The 24,330-nt window shown below is 43.5% G+C and overlaps 1 protein-coding gene and 1 long non-coding RNA gene across 3 annotated transcripts in view; one reads left to right on the top strand and one right to left on the bottom strand.

Moving 5' to 3' along the window:
* Nucleotides 1–24,330, bottom strand: part of LCP1 (lymphocyte cytosolic protein 1) — a 103,089-nt gene that overhangs the window by 56,911 nt on the left and 21,848 nt on the right. The window contains exon 1 of one of the 2 annotated variants that reach the window (XM_006072551.4): nt 7,056–7,203. The exons of the other annotated variant lie outside the window; for it this stretch is intronic. The gene's annotated coding sequence lies outside the window, so the exon portion shown is untranslated. Of the gene's footprint in view, nt 1–7,055; nt 7,204–24,330 lie in introns of those variants that run through there. 2 annotated transcript variants of the gene reach the window in all.
* On the top strand, nt 1,408–4,433 carry LOC102391283. The gene is made up of 3 exons (XR_328793.3): nt 1,408–1,509; nt 3,206–3,336; nt 4,230–4,433. It is a non-coding gene; the product is annotated as an uncharacterized LOC102391283 (long non-coding RNA).

Genomic DNA, 24,330 nt, shown 5'->3' with positions numbered 1-24,330 from the left:
GTGAGAGGTAAATACAGACTGATGGACTGGGGAAACGGAAGAGGAAATGGACCCAAGAGCAGAGCCAGGGAGCAGATAGCACTTTCCTCTATTTTGTAGATGAGGAAACCAAGCTTAAGAGACCTGCTGGGGTTCCACATTTAGTGAAAAACTAGAAAAGGGAACCCAAATTTGCTTGCTTTTTATACCATGCTTATTTGTCTCATGCACAGAAACTGTAGATACTGAGACTCACAAGCTTTAAAAAAAAAACTGACATTATATATGATATTTAATCCATTTATATTACATGCATTATATTCAATCACCAGACAGATTAAGTGTCCCAACTATCTATCTCCATGGTCACAGGAAAGAAACAGGGACTCAGGGATATTTTGCTGAAAAATCTCAAAAGACAATGAAGGAAGGGAAAAATCTGAAAAAAGTCCTCAAAGGTGTCTATGACAGACCATCTTGTCAAAGGGAAATTTTCGTAAATGTTATAAAGCATGGGAAGTGAGGGGAAAGCTCATTCACATTTTTGAGATGACGAAAAGGGGGCTCAATATGCAAAACTGCATACGTGTTCCTCATTTTCTTCTCACTTTCTCTTTGCTTCCATGATGTAGCTTTCTCCATAAGGAGTGTATATTTCACTCTTCTTTCTGATCTGGCCCTCCTGGTGAAGGTAATGTGAGCAGATGACATCAAGGACATGCAAAGGATCCACATTTTAAAATGTGACACCCGAAGTTAACAAAGATGCAATTCTAGTTCGAAATTTTGCCTGAGGAACGGCGAAAGCGAAGAGGATGCAGATATTATACAAATGCATTCGTGCACCTCTTCTCTTCATTTGGATCTACAGTTTGGATAAATACTGGTGACAATTACCAAACTGAGGGATCCAACTGCAGGCTATCATTGAATTGTAAAGTAATTAGTTCATTCATTTACTTCCCTCTTGAAAGTACAACCAGGAAAAAAAAAAAGGAACATAAATTATTTGGGAGGTTGCAATTCACACACAGCGTTAATTTGTCTGTCAAATTTGGTGTCTTGGCTTTTCTGCCTGTGGAGAACGTAATCCATAATCTCTTTTCCATTTAGCTCAGCCAGTCAAGAGGGTGTGTGGGTGTGTGTGGATGTGAGAGAGAGAGAGAGAGAAGGAGAGAGAGAGAGAGACAAAGACAGGTGTTGGGCCGGCGGGGGGGGGGGGGGGGGGTGGGGGGGTGGGGGGGGGGGGGCGGGGGGGGGGGAGAGGGAGATAATACAGACAGACAGACAAAGAGAGACAGCATGAGAGTGTGTCCATCTGTCTGTGGGACCAGTGCTAGACTAAAACAAGAATCAATGTTGCAGCCACAAAACTGTGGCTTTCTTTGCAGGTTCCTCAATTTAACATCTTAGCTTTTCTGTCCGCCAGAAAAAACAACCGACCATATTGGAGAAACAAGCCTTCTTAGAACTTAAAGTGGGGCTGAGGCTGGCGTGGCTCTGAAGTTGAGCAAAACTCATTTTAACTCAGTAAGTGGGTCACTTTTTACCTCTATTCTTCAGCTCACAATTAAAACAATCTTTTATTCTTTGGCAGTTTTAGGACACCTATATTTGGCCATTACTATATAATTATAGATATGTGTGCTTGGCATATCTATAATTATATAGTTATAGCCAAATATAGGTGTCCTAAAACTGTGAAAGATTGTGTGCTTGGGTATAAATACAAACTTGTTTAATTTATTCATGTCTATCAATTACAATAGTTAGAAAATGGGAAAGCCACTTGGCTAAAGTATTCTAACCTTCTAGGACGGAGAACTTTTCAAAGCTTTAGGGGTAGAGATATTTTGTGACCTAGGCTCTGGTCTATAAGTTGGTAAAAACAAAACAGTCAAGAGCAAAGAGGGACTGAGTAAATACTGATGATGTTGACAAAGAACAGTCTTTAAAAAAAACAATTAATAATACAGATGCATTTATCTGGGATACATTATTATTACTTGAGTGCAACTCAAGGGTCTAGGCACAAATAACCATCATGGTCTGCTACCTGTTTATTCCAGGAGGTTTTCCCTGGAATTTAGCAGTTAATACAAAGTTGATTCAACTGTAGAAAAGTGAAGTAATATCAAATATTCGAAGCATTAACCTGCTTTCATACATGAAGCTAACACCAGTACCTATGTCACAGGATTGCTGGGATGACTAAATGTATTAATATGGTCAAAACACTTAGAAAACAATTCAAAATAGTGCTACAGAAGGCTTAGCTGTTACTATAAGGGTAATGAACTGAAATTCTTTGTTCCCTATATGCTGTTGGTAGTATTTTATAAGACAGAGCGATTATGAAATTACTGGGAAGACTGATGTAATGACTGAAATTGACAAACAAAACAAGGGGAACGGTCAGTCGCATAAGGAAGTTGAATCAGGAGGGGACTGAGGAAAGCAAGGGGGGATGGCCATCCTGGGAACTCGGTGTTCACAGTAACTGGAGGGAGATGCCCCAGATGATGAATATCTGATCAAGTGGTAACTTCTTAGAACTTCAAAATGAGAACAACGAGAAACACGAAATCTTTTGATTTCAGAAGTGCGTTAAAAAAAAAAGAAAAAGAAGTACGTTGCCATCTGGCAAAATAGGGAAACTTGAAACTCTTGGAAACTGCGGACACTGATTAGTTTTATATTTTGGTGGACCATTCTAATTTTTATTTCTTCAGGATTCAATAGGTAGGTAGATAGAATGGAATCATTGGATGGTATCTGTGAGTTGGAAAGCTAGCAAACAAACAAACAAAAAAATCCTAAGAAGGCAATTAGATGAATCTGAATGTCCCTTTGGCAGCCTGGGTGGGAGGGCAGTTTGGGGCAGAATGGATACATGTCTGTGCATGGCTGAGCCCCTCTGCTGTCCACCTGAAACTGTCACAGCGTTGTTAACTGGCCATACCCCAATATAAAATAAAAAGGTTTTTTCTTAAGTAGCCGAATTTAAAACCAAGGAAGGATAAAACATGATTTTTCTGTGAAAAGTACAATAAATACATAATGTCATTTTGCTATAAAATCTATTAGTCATAAAGTCATTAGACTTTATAATCTTCACAGACTTTTGACTCTTCATAAATATAATCTTATGAGAAAATGTCTTAGTTTTATTTTACCAAACTTGATTTTTTTTAATATTCATTTGCCACCTCTCCTATATACACAGAGAGGCCTTTGCTCTTTTCGTAACAAGGAGAAGTTGGCAAGAGAATTTTCTGAGAAGAGTGCAAAGTGAATAACGAAAAATCAATGATACCTGTTCCTGTGTTCTTGGTCATCAAATATGCTTACGATCAGGTACATAATTTTGGTATGGGTAGCTAAGCTAATGTGTTTAAAACATTTAAAGCTCAGTTAATGTATTTAAACTAAATTAATGAGATTGATTTTGCCTGTTGGCTACAGTCATCAGACACTTTCTTCAATTCCTTGAAGTCAATGTCCATATAGCTCTCTAAAATGAAGACTAGTGCTTTGACAAAAAGGAAGCGTGTTAGAATGTAAAATACTACACTGTTGTTACATCTTCTTGCATAGCAGTCACTGGGGGAACTCAGTAAATATTAAATTAACAAGTGAGATGTAAGAAAAGACTTCCATGCATTTCTAAGGAACTGAGAAAAACTGAATAAAGATCATGAGCACCTCCTACCTGCCAGGAGACACAGAGCAGGAGCTCAGACTGTCGGCAAATTAAGGGCATGAAAACAATATGATTACTGCCCTACTTAAAGCATTATGCAAACAAACACAGAAGAAACAATGGAGGCAAGGAAGGTGGGGCAGGAAGCAGTAGGAAAGACCTGCAAAAGGACAGAGGTTTTTACATAAAAAAGAAAGCACTTGGAAAAACCGCTGGAGTGAAAAGAAGTGAAAAGAGCAGGGAACTTTCTGGTGGCTTGTGGTCTTGGGCACCTAGAATGTGGGTGTCAGGGGAGTAAGAAGATGGTGGGCGGCAGCTAGAGCAGAAGGAAGTGACAAAGAAATGAGGTTGGGGAAGTGGTTGAGGCAGGTTGGTGGAGGCGCACAAGTCTTGAGTAAAATTATGCATTCATTAAAAGAGAACACTTCTTCATTCTATTATCATATGAAACCCACAGTGCTATCTCTTACTTATGAAAATGTTTCTGGATTTACGGCAATTTTTTTCTTTTCTTCTTTCTCTCTCTCTTCAAATCGTAAATGCCAAGATCGCTTCAGTCAGCTTCAGAACTAAAAACCTATTGTGATCTACATCTGGGGAAAAGTGCTGGTGTGGAAGAAAGGACCTGGAATACACAGATGCTTCCAGAGAGGCAGGATAGAGCCTGAAATCCTGGCTTCTCACAGCCCCTCCCCACCTCCAACTGCCCAGTGACCTTGGGCCACTTCCTTCAACAACTAAGCCCACTCCTCATCTCTAAAGGTAGTTGGGTGTGGGCGGGGAGAAGGGGGAGAATTAAATGAGGTCACGCATAAAGAGTGGCTTACACAGTGCACTTATCAACAGTAAGTGTTATTACTACTTTCTTTGTCCTCTCTAATTTAAATAAATATATTTGAATGAGAACGTTACTTGTTGGTCTCCCATTTCCCAAAGGGTTCAGCAAAAGAATTAGCTTGTTGTTCAGTCGCTGAATCATGTTCAACTCTTTTGTGACCCCATGGACTACAGCCCACCAGACTCCTCTGTCCATGGGATACTGGACAGAACACTGGAGTGGGTTACCATTTCCTCCTCCAGGAGTTCTTCCCAACCCAAAGATTGAACCTGCATCTCCTGCATTGGCAGGTGGGTTCTTTCCCACTGAGCCACCTGGGAATTAGGAATAGTGTTAAAATACTGAAATTGTTTCCCAAATTACAGATTGTTTCGAGGCATAATCTATGAAGGAGACAAAATTTAAAATGTGACAAGAGAAAACATCTTTGGGATAGCTAATAAAATGTCCTGCCTCAGCAGTGTTGTTCTTCCCTGATATTACTAGGGGTAAACGAGAATGAAGAGAAACGGTATTTTATAACATATCATGATAATTGATGCTTTAACAATCTAAACTTGATTCCATTTTCATTTCCTCCCAATGTAAAGAAAATACTGACATAATTTTGCATCCTAATTCATTTTTTCCTCATCAATATTTTTACTTAAAACATGACACAGTATATTTTCAATCTGTTCTTTTTGGGGGTTCAATCCTTCTCCCTCAACTCCACATTTTTGCTAGTTTAAAACTATTCAAGTGAGATGTGTCCAACAATATTGATGATCACATTTTACAACTTCAGAAATTCACATTTACAGGTAAATCGTTAATTCCATTCAAATTTGTGCAATGATGTTCTTTAAACCATTTTATTTACTAGAAACCAATTATGATAAATTTATGCAAATTCAAAATCAAGATGTGTGTGGATAAACCACCTTTATTTTAATGATAGTTTTTTAAGTTGTCCTGAGGAGGTAATTTTAGAAAACAAGTTGCTATAGTTAATTGGGCTTCCCAGGTGGCTCTAGCGGTAAAGAACCCACATGCCAAGGCAGGAGACATAACAGACATGGGTTCGATCCCTGGGTTGGGAAGATTCCCTGCAGGAAGGCATGGCAACCCACTCCAGTATTCTTACCTGCAGAATCCTGTGGACAGAGGAGCCTGGTGGGCTACAGTCCACGGAGTCGCAAAGAGTCGGACACGACTGAAGCAACTTAGCACATACTTAATTAAGAAAAATTAGGTTTTGATAAGTATGCTAATAAATGAATCCATTTGCAATCTGAATGGCTTTTATGTTTATCATTTGTCAATGGTTCTTAATATCATTGAATAATGACAATTAATCAAGGCTGATGTTACAAGTTTCAAAGACTGAGTTTCAACAAAGTTTCTGGAATAAATGTCCCATAGCAACTTTATAAGAATTTCTATTGCAGACAGAAGCCCTTCCTCCATAACTTAACGGTCATTTGTATGGTTATGAGGACATCAAGTAGTTCAGACAATTCTACAAAGCAGTACAATTAAGCAACACAAATTGCTTTTATTTTTAGAGAATAAATGGAGAAGAGACAGCCTCTAGTTCAATGTGGCTACTAAGCACACCCATTAAAAACCGTTGGCACCAAAAATCACTCAAACCACCAGTGTGACACTCGGTAACACAGGACTCAAGACGTTAACATATCCACTAAAGTACCGTAAAGAAGCTTTTTCCTTTATAGAAAAACATAACCACAGGAGCTAAAATTAAACTATCCCCATCAGGCCAATGAGCAGTAATGACCATCTAAATGATCAATATCCACTTTCCTGAGAACATTTGAAAGTAGATAAAATCACAGTAAACAGCCTCCCTGAAATAAAGCAATAGAAATAAATCAGAACATGGTTTGGTTTTAAAACGAAAAAAAAAAAAAAAAAATCATGCGCTATAGGGTATAGCATAGGGAATTCTGCTCCGTGTTATGTGGCAGCCTGAATGGGGGAGAATGGATACATGTACTTGTAAGCCTGAGTCCCTTCCCTGTTCACTGGAAACCATCACAACAGTGTTAACTGGCTACCCCCCAATACAAAGTATGAGCAAGCACTGGGACATGAGTTTGAGCAAAGCTCTGGGAGATGGTGAAGGCCAGGGAAGCGGGCGTGCAGCAGTCCATGGGGTTGCAGGCTGAGCGCAGGATTGCACGACTGAATGACAACAACACAAAACAAAAAGATTTTAAAAAGGAAAAACAAAACAAAACATAGCTTTTGGGGAGGAGTGATAACTGTGGATAGCTGGAGAAGTCACCTCCCAGAGCAAGATCGGAGGGGACGGGAGGGGTCCCCCTCTGGGCGACCACACGGGGTGGCTGCAGCTTTGCTGAGCAGTTCAACTGGGGCGGGAGCAGAGCTCTCAGGGGACAAGGGTGACAGGTGCTCGGATCTCTAGTCCCCTGAAAGCAGAGTCCACAACCCACAGAACCAGAACCGCCCAACAAGCAGAACATCGTAAGCACTCAGGAACGGTAAAAAAAAGACAGAGAGAAAATTTACCTGGCAGCCAAACTGTTCTCAGTGGTGCTGGCGTATGACCAGAAAACCCCTTCTTTCTGATCTGGAGAACAACTTTGTTAACCCCGGGTGTGTGGTCACAAGGCAGGAAGTGACTAGAGTGACAAATCATCAGCCAGGAAAGAAATAGATTTTGTCTTTATAAGGACATTTTACTTAACGTGTTTTTTTTTTTTTTTCCCCTCATGTCCCCTCCTCCACAAAAATCACCTGACAGGTCACACTGAAATTCAGAAGCCTCTTACCACTTCCTCTTTATAAAGCATTTTTCTCTCTCCCTCCCTTTCTTTCTCCTCTAGCTGGCTTGTAGACGCTGGGCTACCGAAACCTGTTTGATTTCAGGTAACTACCTTGACTTTTCACTCTGACCCTAATTGAGAATGCAATGCTCTGGTGCTTAGCTTCTGACAGCAGAGATAAACAAATTATTCATTTTTAATGAAAGAGCCAAAGGAAGAGGTGGTGGTGTCCCCAAAACCAGCTAAAAGGGATTTCCTTGGGAAAGCCTTGCCGCAGGAGAAACCAAACCCCTCTTAAGAGTCCTGAACAATGATCTTATTGGTGCAAACAAAACAAAAAGATCTCTTTAAGGGAAAGGGCTCAAAAAGAAAGATATATTATTTACTCATTCTTTTATTTATAGAACACCTATGTACTAGGGATCTCTTTAACCCAGTTAAAGATTTCAATTATTTAGACGTTTCCTACCAAGAACACCTACAGCAGTGAGCAGCTTCAGTGGGTTGGCTAAATTCCTTCCTAGTTTTCCCAAGTAGCTCAGCAGTAAAGAATCCACCTGTCAATGCAGGATGATGCAAGAGATGCAGGTTTGATCCCTGAGTCAGGGAAGATCCCCTGGAGGAGGAAATGGCAACCCGATCCAGTATTCTTGCCTGGAAAATCCCATGGAAAGAGGAGCCTGGAGGGGCTACAGTCCATGGGGTCACAAAAATTCCATGACTGAGCACACAAATTCATCCTATGGACCAGGTTTATTTTCTGAATACACATTTTATAAAATTAGCAAAAGAATAAAAAGACTCAACTCTATGCCAAAACCTTGACTGCCCATCCTGAGGGCTAATTCTTATCTTCAAAGGGAAGTGCTCAATGCTCAAAAAGCCTAAACACTGGTTGTGAAGGTTGTGTAGCATCCTGAGTCATGTATGACAGAACGTTTTACTCATTGCCTGTCTCCATGCTGCCTGGAGCCTGTGTAGCTCCAGCGACCAGCCTGCTACGGAGGAATGAGAATCTGAGGCTCTGCTCCAGCTGATAGTGAGTTCAAGATGTTTTGATCATTCAGTAAGTTTCTGTATTTGCAAGGGCTCTGGCTGGGGCAGGGTGGGGAGCTGCCCTTATACTTCTTTTGCTTCTTTGATTTCTCCTCTAGAAAGTTCTTGCTTCTGACCTCAAATGTCGGATCAAGCCCTTCTGGTATCTCCATCTACTTCATTCACCAGCAGTGTGACAATGTCTTGGTCAGAACCCTACAGGGGCCATCTCTGGGGACAGGGTGTGCAGAAGAACAGGAAGAGATGGTGGAGATTCAGCCTGTTCTAGAGTGCTTCACCTCACAGAGAACCCTCAACCCTCTTGTGACTCCCCAGGGAAGACTGAGGGGGTGAACTAGACCTCATTTTCTCCACTGCATCCTTCAGTTCAGTTCAGTTCAGTCACTCAGTTGTGTCTGACTCTTTGCGACCCCATGAATCACAGCACGCCAGGCCTCCCTGTCCATCACCAACTCCCGGAGTTCACTCAGACTCACGTCCATCGAGTCAGTGATGCCATCCAGCCATCTCATCCTCTGTCGTCCCCTTCTCCTCCTGCCCCCAATTCCTCCCAGCATCAGAGTCTTCCAATGAGTCAACTCTTCGCATGAGGTGGCCAAAGTACTGGAGTTTCAGCTTTAGAATCATTCCTTCCAAAGAAATCCCAGGGCTGATCTCCTTCAGAATGGACTGGTTGGATCTCCTTGCAGTCCAAGGGACTCTAAAGAGTCTTCTCCAACACCGCAATTCAAAAGCATCAATTCTTCGGCGCTCAGCCTTCTTCACAATCCAACTCTCACATCCATACATGACCACAGGAAAAACCATAGCCTTGACTAGACGAACCTTTGTTGGCAAAGTAATGTCTCTGCTTTTGAATATGCTATCTAGGTTGGTCATAACTTTCCTTCCAAGGAGTTGGGGGTTCAAGAGGCACCTAAATTCTTTCAGGACACCTGAGACACATCCATGCATCACTGTGACAGGACTGATCACCCTACAAAGCAGCCAAATGCTGATGGTTTCCACTTTGGTGGGTCAATCATCGGTCATCCATGCAGCAGCACAGATAATGTGGTGGTCCTAAAGGATGAAAGTATGTGAGATCACTGTGGATCTCCCTTGTGGTTTCAGGATGGAATGGAGGGGTGACAGTAACGTTTCATAAAGAAGAACAGAGACTCATCTCATTTACCCTCTGCTCTCCCGTGTCTACTGGAGCCTGGTCATCAGACCTCTGAGGATCTAAAGGAAGAACAACATACACTGCAGCGTGGCTTCAGTGGGTGTTTGAGTACCTGTCTGGCAGTACTGGTGATTCAGAAATGAGTAAGACACAACCGCAGCTCTCAAGGAGCACACAGTCTAGAGGAGAAAAACATGTAAATCAGTAAATGCCATCGATGAAAGAGTGGAACACTGAGCCAGAGGCAGATGTCAGCAGAGAGGATGTTGGAAGAGGGCGAAATGTGTGGTTATGCCTAGCAGCTGATTCAAGTCAAAAAAAAACAAAAACAAAAAAAAAAAAACACACATCGGATTCCAGGCGACATCTACATTCTAGAAGATGAAAGCCATTGAATTGTGCTGCCTGCAGCCACCCACCTGCAGGAACCCTCCATGCGAGCACTGGCTCAGCCCTGGCCCCACCTCAGCCAACCACCACCTCACCCACATCCTGGGCCACTCCTTCAGTTGTAATCTCACCATCTGCCTCCCAGCAGCACCAGGCTACCCAGTGGAGGCAGGCAACTGTTTAGGTGTTAGACCAAAGCTTTTTCAGAGGAGTATTTTATCTGTCAGTGTTTAGAATTGCTTGTGCAGCATGCTAATGAACAGTAGACCCATCTGGGTTTCATTATTCTTAGGGGCTTCCCTGATAGCTCAGTTGATAAAGAATCCGCCTGCAATGCAGGAGACTCCAGTTCCATTCCTGGGTTGGGAAGATCCCCTGGAGAAGGGATGGGCTACCCACTCCAGTATTCTTGGGCTTCCTTGTGGCTTAGCTGGTAAAGAATCCACCTGTAATGTGGGAGGCCTAGGTTTGATCCCTGGGTTGGGAAGATCTCCTGGAGAAGGGAAAGGCTACCCATTCTGGTATTTTGGCCTGGAGAATTCAATGGACTGTATAGTCCATGGGGTTGAAAATACTTGGACACGACTGAGTGACTTTCACTTTCGATAGATCATGCCCCACTGATGCTGAGTGACTTTCATTTTCACTTTCTATAAATCATGCCCCGCCAATGGCCAGTGCTCAGAGAGGACTCCTCCCACCTCCTACCCCACCATGCACACACTTGTCCTGCCACCTCCGCCACTCCCCTGGCCTGTGCTTTGCCTTCCCTCTACTCCTGCAGCCCTCCCTCCTGTATCCCACCCCCGTATGCTCACAGCCTCAGTCCCTAAAACATCAGCTGCTATGCTCCAGCCACTGAACCGCTGCTGCAGAAAGTTCTAGAAACAGAGTTGAAATGCTATAAATTCAAGCTACTTGCCTTCGAATTACTTCTTAGACATACTTTTGTTCAATTTCCTTCCTGCCTGACTGCAGGCATCCTCAAACTGGGGTTCACGAACTCCAAGCATTTTATGCATGATTTTGTGTATATGGGCTTTTTTTCTGGCTTCATCATACTATTTATCATAGTATCAAAGAGATCATCACAGAACCCCAAAGTTAGACTGAAGAGATTCTCGTCTCTCGCCTCAGTCTCTCATTCCACCCTCCTGCATCCTTTCCTGCCCCAAGATTCCTGCCCCTGTTGACTGAGATGATACCCAAGTCATCAGGTATGAATCCCTTTCTCCAGCCTCCTCAACTCTCACAAGACCCACCTTCTCCTTCTCTTTCATGCTTAGAGGGGGAGGTGTCATCTCTCCTTTCAAGGTCAATAGGTCTGCATTTTAATCTTTATCTTGTATCATCTGTTTCGATACATTGCTCCATCAATTATCTCGTGTTTTTTGAGCATCTTTAACTGCTTATGATTTCTCCATCTGCCCTTCACACACTGTGGGAATTGATCAAAGGGGACAACACCTCTACCTCACCCTACTGCCCCTACCCTGCCCCTGATATTTGATGCACAGGGCATAAGAGTAATTAAGATGAACATAATCTCCGTTTTTGCAGAATGTCCACTGTAGTCAAGGATGCAGACCAGTGACTTCGCAGTGGTACTCAGAACCACGACGGAAGAAAAGCTGGGTGCCTGTGGGAATACACACCACTAACCCAGACTCAGGGTCTGGGAGGCATGCAGAATAAAGACTAGGAGTACAGATGCTGGGCCACTTCTCTGGTTGTCAAACCTCAACTCTACTGCTGTATTGGAGAGGAAATGGCAATCTACTCCAGTATTCTTGTCTTGAAAGATCCCATGGACAGAGGAACCTGGCGGGCTATAGCTCTTGGGGTCACAAAGAGCCCAACATGACTTAGCAACTGAGCATGCACAGCTGTATTAGTTGTGTGACCTTGGGCAAATTATTTACTGTTTTCATCTAGAAGGTGGGGATAAGAATAGTGTCTGTTTGGTACGTTGCTGTGAGGGTGACGTCAACTGATGCACACAGAGAACTTGGAAGAGCGTGTGGCACATAGGAAATGCAATGTAAGTGTTAACTAGTCTTTTACTATTTAGACCAGGCTCTGGACTTGGATGCCCTGGTGGTTCAGATGGTAAAAAAAAAAAAAAATCTGCCTGCAAAATGGGAGACCTGGGTTCATTCCCTAGGTCAGGAAGATCCCTTGGAGAAGGGGATGGCTACCCACTCCACTATTCTTGCCTGGGTAATTCCACAGACAGGGGAGCCTGGTGGGCTACAGTCATGGATGGGGATGCAAAGAGTCAGAGATGATTCAACGACTAACACTTTCACTTTCTGGACTAGATAGTTCACCTACATTATTTTATTTATTCCTCACAAAAATCCTATGAATTAGGTATTATTTTTAAATTTCCTTCAATTTTTTTAAAATTACAGTTTCCAAATCTACACTACCTCTCCACTGTAGAATTATACACTGACATCTTTGCTCTGAGATGACTCAGGACCTCCCACCCAGGCTGGTACAGCATGCTCTCCTACTGCTGCTACTGCTGCTGCTAAGTTGCTTCAGTCATGTCCGACTCTGTGCAACCCCACAGATGGCAGCCCACCAGGCTCCCCCGTCCCTGGGATTCTCCAGGCAAGAACACTGGAGTGGTTTGCCATTTCCTTCTCCAATGCATGAAACTGAAAAGTGAAAGTGAAGTCGCTCAGTCTGTCCAAACCTCAGTGACCCCATGGACTGCAGCCCACCAGGCTCCTCGGTCCATGGGATTTTCCAGGCAAGAGTACTGGAGTGGGGTGCCATTGCCTTCTCCGTGCTCTCCTCCTACCTGGGCTTGTTTCATGCAACTTGTTTGAGCTTTTGACTGTTAGCAGAAAAAACACAAACAGAGGTTAGTGCACTGAATGTGCTTCCATAATTCGACTTGGTCTCCTGTACTTCTGAGTACACTGACCATGAGAAAACCACGAGCATGCCTGTGGGCTCAGTCATTTCACTCATGTCTGACTTTTTGCATCCCCGTGGACTGTAGCCCACCAGGCTCCTCTATCCATGGGATTCTCCAGGCAAGAATACTGGAGTGGGTTGCCATGCCCTCCTCCATGGGATCTTCCTGATCCAGGATTTGAACCCCACGTCTCCCACATTGTGGGTAGATTCTTCACCACTGAGCCACCAGGGAAGCCCTGAGAAAACCACATCTTTGTTCAACAGGAAAGAGGAGATGCTTGAAGTGAACCTGAACCCACTGCACAGCCCAGGCCAATTCCAGTTGACCCGTGTTCCAAAGCAGAGTCATCCCAGCTGACCCAGGAACCTAGGTTCCTTGCTGTAAACAACTGAGATTTGGAAGTTGTTTACTAGGCAGCCTTAACACAGAAATGGATGACATGGGAACTTGCCTGTAAGTCCAGTGTCTGAGACTCCACGTTCCCAATGCAGGGGGCCTGAGTTCAATCCCTGGTCTGGAAACTAGAACCCACATGTTGCAACTAAAGATCCCACAGGTGGCAATGAAGATCCCACCACCTGAGGCAACTAAGACCCGGCATAGCCAAATAAACATTAAATTAATAAATATTTTTAAAAAGAGATGACTTGGACTTCTTCCCCAACCGTTTAAAATTGCAGTCCTACTCTTGTCATTTTCAATCACCCTCATCCTGCTCTATGGCTTCTACAGATTTAATACCTTCTAAAGTATAGCCTTTTAAATTAAGCGTACTGTCTCCTTCCAAACATAAGCTCAGTGGCACTAGCAGTAAAGAACCCACATGTCAATGCAGGAGATTCAGGAGACTCGGGTTTGATCCCTGGGTCAGGAAGATCCCCTGGAGACGGGAATGGCAACCCACTGCAGTATTCTTGCCTGGAGAATCCCATGGACAGAGAAGCCTGGAGGGCTACATTCCAGAAGGTTAGAGAGTTGGACATGACTGAAGCGATGAAGAGACTCAGCGTGCATGCAGTTTAGTTCAATTCGGTCACTCAGTTGTGTCCGACTCTTTGCGACCCCATGAACCACAGCATGCCATGCCTCCCTGTCCATCACCAACTCCCGGAGTCCACCCAAACCCATGTCCATTGTGTTGGTGATACCATCCAACCATCTCATCCTCTGTCATCCCCTTCTCCTCCTGCCCTCAATCTTTCCCAGCATCAGGGTCTTTTCAAATGAGTCAGCTCTCTGGATCAGGTGTTCAAAATATTGGAGTTTCAGCTTCAACATCAGTCCCTCCAATGAACACTCAGGACTGATTTCCTTTAGGATGGACTTGTTGGATCTCCTTGCAGTCCAAGGGACTCTCAAGAGTCTTCTCCAGCACCATAGTTCAAAAGCATCAATTCTTCAGCGCTCAGCTTTCTTTATAGTCCAATTCTCACATCCATACATGACCACTGGAAAAACCATAGCCTTGACTAGATGGACCTTTGTTGGCAAGGTAATGTCTCTGCTTTTTAATATGCTGTCTAGGTTGGTCATAACTTTCCTTCAAAGGAGTAAGCGTCTTTTAATTTCATGGCTGCAATCACCATCTGCAGTGATTTTGGAGCCCAGAAAAATAAAGTCAGCCACTGTTTCCACTGTTTCCCCATCTATTAGCCATGAAGTGATGGAATCAGATGCCATGATCTTAGTTTTCTGAATGTTGAGCTTTAAGCCAACTTTTTCACTCTCCTCTTTCACTTTCATCGAGAGGCTCTTTAGTTCCTCTTCACTTTATGCCATAAGGGTGGTGTCATCTGCATATCTGAGGTTACTGATATTTCTCCCGGCAATCTTGATTCCAGCTTGTGCTTCTTCCAGCCCAGCGTTTCTCATGATGTACTCTGCATAGAAGTTAAATAAGCATGGTGACAACAAACAGCCTTGACATACTCCTTTTTCCTATTTGGAAACAGTCTGTTGTTCCATGTCCAGTTCTAACTGTTGCTTCTTGACCTGCATACAGGTTTCTCAAGAGGCAGGTCAGGTGGTCTGGGATTCCCATCTCTTTCAGAATTTTCCACAGTTTATTGTGATCCACACAGTCAAAGGCTTTGGCATAGTCAATAAAGCAGAAATAGATGTTTTTCTGGAACTCTCTTGCTTTTTCCATGATCCAGCAGATGTTGGCAATTTGATCTCTGGTTCCTCTGCCTTTTCTAAATCCAGCTTGAACATCTGGAAGTTCATGGTTCACGTATTGCTGAAGCCTGGCTTGGAGAATTTTGAGCATTACTTTACTAGTGTGTGAGATGAGTGCAATTGTGCGGTAGTTTGAGCATTCTTTGGCATTGTCTTTCTTTGGGATTGGAATGAAAACTGACCTTTTCCAGTCCTGTGGCCACTGCTGAGTTTTCCAAATTTGCTGACATATTGAGTGCAGCATTTTCACAGCGTCATCTTTTAGGATTTGAAATAGATCAACTGGAATTCCATCACCTCCACTAGCTTTGTTCGTAGTGATGCTTCCTAAAGCCCATCTGACTTTACATTCCAGGATGTCCGGCTCTAGGTGAGTGTGAGTGAACACACCTTCGTGATTATCTGGGTCATGAAGATCTTTTGTACAGTTCTGTGTATTCTTGCCACCTCTTCTTAATATCTTCTGCTTCCTTTAGGTACATACCATTCCTGTCCTTTATTGTAATTAAGTTTATAACATAAGCTTAATTACAGGCAGGTCTTTACTGGCTCAGTTATGGAATGAGATGAAGTAGTGAATGAATGTTTACTGCACTTTTGCTTGACAGCAAAAATATGAAAGTAACAGGAGAGTGAATAAATTGCGGTTCAGTATAGTGGAGAAGGCAATGGCACCCCACTCCAGTGTTCTCGCCTGGAAAATCCCATGGATGGAGGAGCCTGGTAGGCTGCAGTCCATGGGGTTGCTAGAGTCGGACACGACTGAGCGACTTCACTTTCACTTTTCAGTTTCATGCATTGGAGAAGGAAATGGCAACCCACTCCAGTGTTCTTGCCTGGAGAATCCCAGGGACGGGGGAGCCTGGTGGGCTGCCGTCTACTGGGTCGCACAGAGTTGGACACGACTGAAGTGACTTAGCAGCAGCAGCAGCATAGTGTCTAGCAGGGAAAATGAGTAAAGTAGAACTAGATTGCCAAAGCAAGAGAAAATCTTAAAAATATAAAGGTGGTGGAAAGCAAAATTGCAGAATAATACCAATATAATCTATACATTTTAAAGAACTATTATAGTGTAGTTTCTGGATGTCTCGGTATATGTGGGTGTTCATAATAAAAATACGTCTAAGTAATGATAGATAGCAGTTCAAGAACATAGTTACCTCTGGCAAGTTAGGGAGACAGTGGGAAGGCAGGCAGAAGAATCCAACTATGTCCACAGTAAAACGTTGAGACTTGGCAAAAGTAAGTGTTGAATACATGAGTGTGGATTAGGATACTCTCTTTCATCACATTTTAAATACTATTCATTTAAATTTAAAAATTACTTTTTTGATTAACAAGATCTTCATGGGGCTCAAAATGTAAAAGATGCAATAAATTATTTAGTAAAAATATTATTTTCCAACTCTATCCTCATGCAACCTAATTCTTCTTTTTTAATAATGGCTCTTTCGAGATATGATTCACATGCCATAAAACTGATCTTTTAAAAGTGAAATTCAGGTGTTTTTAGTATACTGACAGAGTTGGGCAACATCACACTATGTGCTTCCAGAACATTTTCATCACCCCCAAAAGACACCTTGTACCATCAGCAGTTACTCCCCATTTAACCCCACCTCCCAAACTGCCAGCTATTATTTGCACCAACAGATTTCTCTGTTATGGACATATCATATGAATGGAATCATACAACATGTGGTCTTTAGTGACTTGCTTCTTTTACTTAGCAGATCAGATCAGATCAGATCAGTCGCTCAGTCGTGTCCGACTCTTTGCGACCCCATGAATTGCAGCACGCCAGGCGTCCCTGTCCATCACCAACTCCCGGAGTTCACTCAGATTCACATCCATCGAGTCAGTGATGCCAGCCAGCCATCTCATCCTCTGTCGTCCCCTTCTCCTGCCCCCAATGCCTCCCAGCATCAGAGTTTTTTCCAATGAGTCAACTCTTTGCATGAGGTAGCCAAAGTACTGGAGTTTCAGCTTTAGCATCATTTCTTCCAAAGAACACCAGGGCTGATCTCCTTCAGAATGGACTGGTTGGATCTCCTTGCAGTCCAAGGGACTCTCAAGAGTCTTCTCCAACACCACAGTTCAAAAGCATCAATTCTTTGGCGCTCAGCCTTCTTCACAGTCCAACTCTCACATCCATACATGACCACAGGAAAAACCATAGCCTTGACTAGACGAACCTTTGTTGGCAAAGTAATGTCTCTGCTTTTGAATATGCTATCTAGGTTGTCATAACTTTCATTCCAAGGAGTAAGCGTCTTTTAATTTAATGGCTGCAGTCACCATCTGCATTTTGGAGCCCCCAAAAATAAAGTCTGACACTGTTACTTAGCAGAATATTTTTAAGGTTCATCCATATTTGTATGGAGAAGGCAATGGCACCCCACTCCAGTACTCCTGCCTGGAAAATCCCATGGAAGGAGGGGCCTGGTGGGCTGCAGTCCATGGGGTTGTTAGGAGTAGGACACGACTGAGTGACTTCACTTTCACTTTTCACTTTCATGCATTGGAGAAGGAAATGGCAACCCACTCCAGTGTTCTTGCCTGGAGAATCCCAGGGACGGGGGAGCCTGGTGGCCTGCTGTCTATGGGGTCGCACAGAGTTAGACACAACTGAAGCGACTTAGCAGCATATTTGCATGGGCACTTCATTCCTTCCTACAGGGGAATAATACCCACTGTATGGATATGTTGTGCCAGTCGTTCAGTCGTGTCTGACTCCTCGAAACCCCATGGGCTGTATGTAGCCCACCAGGCTCCTCTGTGTTTGAACCTGGGTCTCCTGCATCGCAGGTGGATTCTTTACCATCTGAGCCACCACGGAAGCCCATAAGGAGGTACCACATTTTATTTATTCATTCATTAACTGATAGACATTTGAATTTCTTCCACATTTTAGATATTATGAATAACGTTGCTATGGACATTTGTGTACATGTCTTTTGTGTGGATATTAGTTTCGATTTTTTAATAAACTAATACATGTGCATAGTTTTAGAAGTCAAATATTACCTCCTGGTTTATAATGAAACACTGGTCTCCTGACACACTTCTTCTCTACCTCTGACGCCCATTCCACCGAAACAATTATTTTCAACAGTTTGGCGATCTCTCTGCCACGTCATATTTTTGGATGCTTTGCTTATACTATGCCTTGCTTGTTCAGGTTCAATATATTTTTTTAACTTCTTACTTGGGAGGTGGAGATTTATCCCTCACACTGTGTACACATCAGCCTTCCCACCATTCTCTACAACAAGATCTTAAAGGCTATGACATTCTTCAAACCAACGCGCAGTTTTCACAACGCCTATGTAAATATTCAAAGCTGAGTTCCGTAGAGCAAAATGTTTACACTTCCTTTCTTGTATCTTTTCTTTTCCATCTATGTGGCTTCTGTGTACCCATTATTAATTCTATACCAAACTCTCTCCAACAGAGCTAAAACACAATATGAAAAACCAAACAATGGATTCAGTGCTTTTTTTTCCTCCTGGAGAGGTCCTTCCGAGAGTCTTCTGTTTCGCTCTCTGGTCCTGCTGTCCAGCTGCCATCTAGAAACTTCCATTCACCATCATCCTGGGAATCCCCTTCCTCCTCTGCATTGGATCTTCTGCTTCTGGACCACAGACTTTCCACTTTCTTGGTCTACTTCCTTCTCTTCATTAGCACATCCTTTAGTTAGATTCCCAAAGAAGACTGCATGGGACAGAAACTTCCTGAGATGTTTTATAGCTGAAAATATACTCAATCTACCTTCGTTCTTGGAAGTCCACACAATCATTTTCTTTCAAAATTATGAAGAAACAGTTCCAGTGCTGGCTGTTGAGAGGTCTGCCAACATATGGCCCTGGCTTGGGACCATACCCACAAGGACATGACCCTTGTATATCATTTTTTCTTTCTTTCTGGAAATATTTAAGGGTTTTACTATATGCCTGACATTGCAGGACTTTATGCTATGTCTTAAAGTGGGTCCATTTCCATCCACTGTGCTAGGGACTCAGTGGTCTCTTAATTTGGAAATTCAAGTATTTCAGTTCTGGGAAGTTTTTCTCTCCCTCTTTCTCTCTTATTTTCTTTCCTTACTTTTTTGATGTTCTTTTTCCTTGGGATCAGTTTTATTTGGGTGTTGGGCTTCCTGAACTGATCTTCTAATTTTCTGCCCCCTTGGTTTTTTCTGTTCTACAGTCAGGGAAGTTTTTTAACCTTTTCTTCAAAACTTCTATTGAACATTTTATTTATTTTATCATTTTTAAAAATAACCCAAAGCTCTTTATTTGAATCTCCCTTTTTTAAATGCAAGGTAGGGGTCAGGATGGGGTGAGGAGTGTCTTGCTGATCCTTATATAAGCTTTCTACCAGCCCTCCTGTCTGACAGCTCTTTCCTGCACTCCTGCCTTCAAAGATACATGTCACCTCAGAGGCCTGAGCTTTGTGAGAGTCTACAGTAGGCTTTGAATTCCTTCGTGTTCTTTCTCATTACAAGCTTGAGGTCCAACTTCGGCATGTGTGCTCAGGCACTTTCCACAATCCATCGATTTAATGCCTTCAACATCCTGCTGATGTTGCCTCATTTGATATTGGTCTCTCCTACCAGACTGGGAATCCCATGAGGCCAAGGGCTGGGTTTGTCTTGTTAACTTCTAAACACGACACCTGGCATTTCAAAAGTATTTGTTGAGTAAATAAAGTGAAGAGGGCTAAGCTGAGCTTTAAAGGATGAGATGGAAAGGAGAGGCAGAAATGTACTCTGACCACAAGGGGCTGGCATGTGCAGAGGTCGTAGGTGACAGAAAGCAAGGAACATCTAGAGCCTGACACAGCTGAGCATTCCCGCAGTGACAAGTGCAAGGCAGGGACTTCCCTGGTAGTCTAGTGGCTAAGACTCTGCTCTCCCAATGCAGGGGGCCCAGATCTGATCCCTGGTCGGGGAACTAGATTCCATAGGCAGCAATAAGAGTTCACATGGCACAACGAAATATCTCGCAACTTAGATCTTGGTGCGGCCAAAAAAAAAAGAAATATATAAAAATTTTTAAGTCATTTATATTAAAAAAAAATGCAAGGCAGCTAGGGGTGGTGGTGGGGAAGGGTGCAAAGAAAGAGGAAAGGCTGGACAGTGTAGCAGAGACCAGATGGTGGTGTGTCAAGATGGCAGCAAGGCTGGTTCCTCCTGAGGGCTGCGAGGGACCATCCGTTCCATGCCCCTCTCCCAGCTTCTGCTGGCTGCTGGCAGCCTTTGGTTTCTTTGGTTTGCAGAGGCATCACCCACATGCCAGCTATGTCTGAATTTCCCCTTTTTATGAGGAGACAGTCATACTGGCTCAGGGCCCACTCCAGTGACCTCATATTAACGTGATCATCTGCAAATAGCTTATTGCTAAATAAACTGACATTTGCGGGCATTGGGGATTAGGACTTCAACATCCTCTGTGTGTGTGTGTGTGTGTGTGTGTGTGTGTGTGTGTGTGTGTGTGTGTGTTGGGCAGTGGCGGTTGGGGGGACACAATTCATAAGGGTCTTATAAAGTGTCACAGTCAGACCTGTATTTCAGACAAATAACGGTACCTCCGATGAGAAGAAGGAGATGTTGAGGGCTGGAGTAGGGGAAAGGAGGATAAAGATCAGACCATTGCAGGTGGCTTGCTTCCACACAGTATAAGGTAATGACAAGCGGTGGGTAGATTCAAGGGACATGTGTTCAAATGAAAGGATAAGAAAGGACTGAGTGGACATATAGGATGAGAGTAAATAAGGGGCAGGAGGAATCAAGGATGCCCCCATTTCTGGATGGGAACCTGGGTGTGGAGACTGGTACCGTTCAGTGAGTCAGGAGGTGGCGCAGTGATAAAGAATCTGCAGACGAGGGTTCACTCTCTGAGTCAGGAAGATCCCCTGGAGAAGGAAATGGCAATCCACTCCAGTATTCTTACCTGGAGAATCCCACGGACAGAGGAGCCTGGTGGGCTATAGTCCATGGGGTCACAAAGGGTCAGACAAAACTGAGCAGCTAGGCAGGCGCGCGCGCACACACACACACACACACACACACACACACGAGACAGGAATTCAGGAGGAGTGCATTTGGAAAAGAGGATTCTGAATTTAGGAAATGCTACCTTATTTCCTCAATTTTCTCACAGGTTTTATAGGTCTAGCTCTTCTAAAACTGATCTGAAGGACTTGACTCAGTCTTAATGGCCTTGCAATATTTGATCCTGTTACCCATTTTTTATTTTTGCAAACTCTCTTCTCCATGAATGATTATTTATATGTAATTGCAAAATGAATAATTCCATTTTGAAATCCTGCTGTCACCTCAAATACCTAAAACTGAACTCATAGTTCTTCTGACAAAAAAGCTCATCCATACCCCATCCCTCACCTCAGTCCAGCCAGCGGTCTACCGTTAGCCCAGGACAGACCAGAGTATTCTCAACCCATATTTTTTTCTCATTCTCACACGTGGTCAAAATTGCATCTATTTTTCCCTCAAGCGTTCGTGCATGCTCATTCACTTCAGTCATGTCCGACTCCCTCAGTCCATGGGATTCTCCAGGCAAGAACACTGGAGTAGGTTGCCATGCCTGCCTCCAGGGGATCTTCCTGACCTAGGGATCGAACCTGCATTTCCTGCATTGTAGGCAGATTCTTTAACTGCTGAGCCACCAGGGAAGCCCCTTTTTCCCTCATGCTGCTGCTACTGCTGCTGCTAAGTTGCTTCAGTTGTGTCCGACTCTGTGTGACCCCATAGACGGCAGCCCACCAGGCTCCCCCGTCCCTGGGATTCTCCAGGCAAGAACACTGGAGTGGGTTGCCATTTCCTTCTCCAATGCATGAAAGTGAAAAGTGAAAGTGAAGTCGCTCAGTCGTGTCCGACTCTTCATGACCCCATAGACTGCAGCCTTCCAGGCTCCTCCGTCCATGGGAGTTTCCAGGCAAGAGTACTGGAGTGGGTTGCCATTGCCTTCTCCAATCTTGTGCTCTCTGCCTCTTCTACTTTATTTAAGCCCTTACTACCATAACCCTTGGGCCTTGCATCAGCTTCCTGATTCACAATTTCCTGCCTGGCTGCTCCTTAACCCACCCTGCCTCTCACCACTCACTGCATTACTCTTCATAAAGCTACACTGTCCTCCCAACACTGTCCTGCTCATGAATCAGCTGACAGCACTCATCACTTCCAGGACAGTGTCCAAACTCAGCCTCCATCCATCTTTCAAGCCTCATACTAATACCATAAACCCTCTGGTGCTCTTCAACTGGTCTGTCAACCCTCTGCCATGCCTGGCACACCTCTCACTTCATCTGTCAGACTCCCGTGCCCTCTTCCTGCCTGGTCTCCCCACTTTCTGTATCTATAAATCTCAGTCATTCTCCTAGAATCAACAATAAGACTGGCTACATAATTTATGAACCCCAGTGCAAAGTGAAAACATGGTCTTTCTGTTCAAAAATTATTAAGAATTTTCAGACCCTGACAGCAGAGCATGGAGCCCTTCTGAGCACAGGGCCCAGTGTGGCATGGGCCACACGCTCATGAAGTGACCCCCGATCCAAGAACCCTTCCTTGACCATCAATCTGTTCTTTCTTCCCTTCCTAAAATCTATATTGTTTGTTTATAACCCATTCTTTATATTGACAGCATACTACCTTTGTCAATTAATCTCTATGACTATCTGTGTTTGCAGCATCTTTGTTGGTTCATCAAGCTCTTGTTGTTGTTGTGTGCTATGCTGTGCTCAGATGCAGAGTTGTGTCTGATTCTTTGTGATCCCATGGGCTGTGACCTGTCAGGCTCCTCTGTCCATGGGATTCTTCCGGCAAGAATACTGGAGTGGGTTGCCATTTCCTACTCCAGGGGATCTTCCTGACTCAGGGATTGAACCCACGTCTCTTGCTTGGCAAGCAGATTCTTTTACCACTGCACCACCTGGGACGCCTCCCAGCTGTTATTAGGAAATTACTGTGTGCCAAGCCCTCAGAAAATAAGATCGAAAGACTTAGTCTCACAAACTGGAGGAGTTAACAATCTGGGAGGTTACTAAACACACTGACAATTATCATCCCCCTTGACAAACACTGTGACAGAGGCATGCCCGGGGCACCAGTGACAGGGAATAGAGAAGCAGGCAGGAAGGCCTCTTAGAAGATGCGGAGCTGAACTTCCCAAAGTGCATAGGCGCTGGCCAGGCAACGGAGGGGAAAGAGAGTGACAATAGGCATTTCAGAAAGAGGGACCAGCATAGACAGATAGTGCAGAGGATGTTACGTGCATCTCCCAACTGAAACGTCAGCTTCCAGAGGACAGGAATTGTACCTTCTCCTAGCACCTAACATGATTCATTGCTCATAGCAAAAATACAATAAATATCTGGTTCAGTGAGAAGGTAGGTCGATTCTATAAACAATATGGCATTTCAAAGTTAAATCAGAGAGCAAAAGTAATTAGATGTTTCAAATATACCTCTAAACTTTATACTCTCTAAGCATGAGAGTACTTCCAGAGAATTTACATATGCAGCTGCCATAGAAAGACTGACTCTTACACCTGTTGAATACTAATTTTACGATCCCTTTTTGACAACAGTTCAGTGAAAACTGATGAGAGCTCTTATCGCCAGGTAGATTATAAAAGGAAGAGGCTGCTCATAGCTGCAAATTTTATTTTCACAAAATGTTAAGTACATAAAAATATTATCTCTGCAATATTTCTAAGTATTAAAAAGTTGAATCCAGCACACTACATGGGCTATGACCATTTCAAAAGCAGAAGGTCTGTGCATCTTTAGTTTATAACAATGCCCTAGATACTCACCGACATTTAATAACCTGTTGGCACCAACAGAGTCATTAAAACGGATGCAGGCTGAAATGTATGCTATCTAAATTCAACTTCTCATGCAGGAAATACAATATTTTCTCAACTTTTGTAAACAGGTATGCTGCTACTGCAGCTGAGACCATGTTTGAGACGTTCCCAACCACCAAGAATAGAAATACAAGGACAAGAATGTTTAAATAAGCACCAACAAGTGTAGGAGTAGGGAATGGCAACCCATTCCAGTATTCTTGCCTGGAAAATCCCCTGGACAGAGGAGCCTGGCGGGCTACAGTTCAGGGGACCGCAAAGAGTCGGACATGACTGAGTGCCTGAGCATGCACGTAGAAAACAATAAAAGAAAAAGTGTGAAGCAAGTATTCAGATAGAAAGCCAGAGCCTTTTAACAATGCAAACCAAAAAATAATCAAAATTTTAAAACAAACAGGAAAAA

Source organism: Bubalus bubalis, chromosome 13 (genome assembly GCF_019923935.1).
Source record: "Bubalus bubalis isolate 160015118507 breed Murrah chromosome 13, NDDB_SH_1, whole genome shotgun sequence".
Taxonomy (NCBI): domain Eukaryota; kingdom Metazoa; phylum Chordata; class Mammalia; order Artiodactyla; family Bovidae; genus Bubalus; species Bubalus bubalis.
This window is presented reverse-complemented; position numbering and strand designations above follow the sequence as displayed.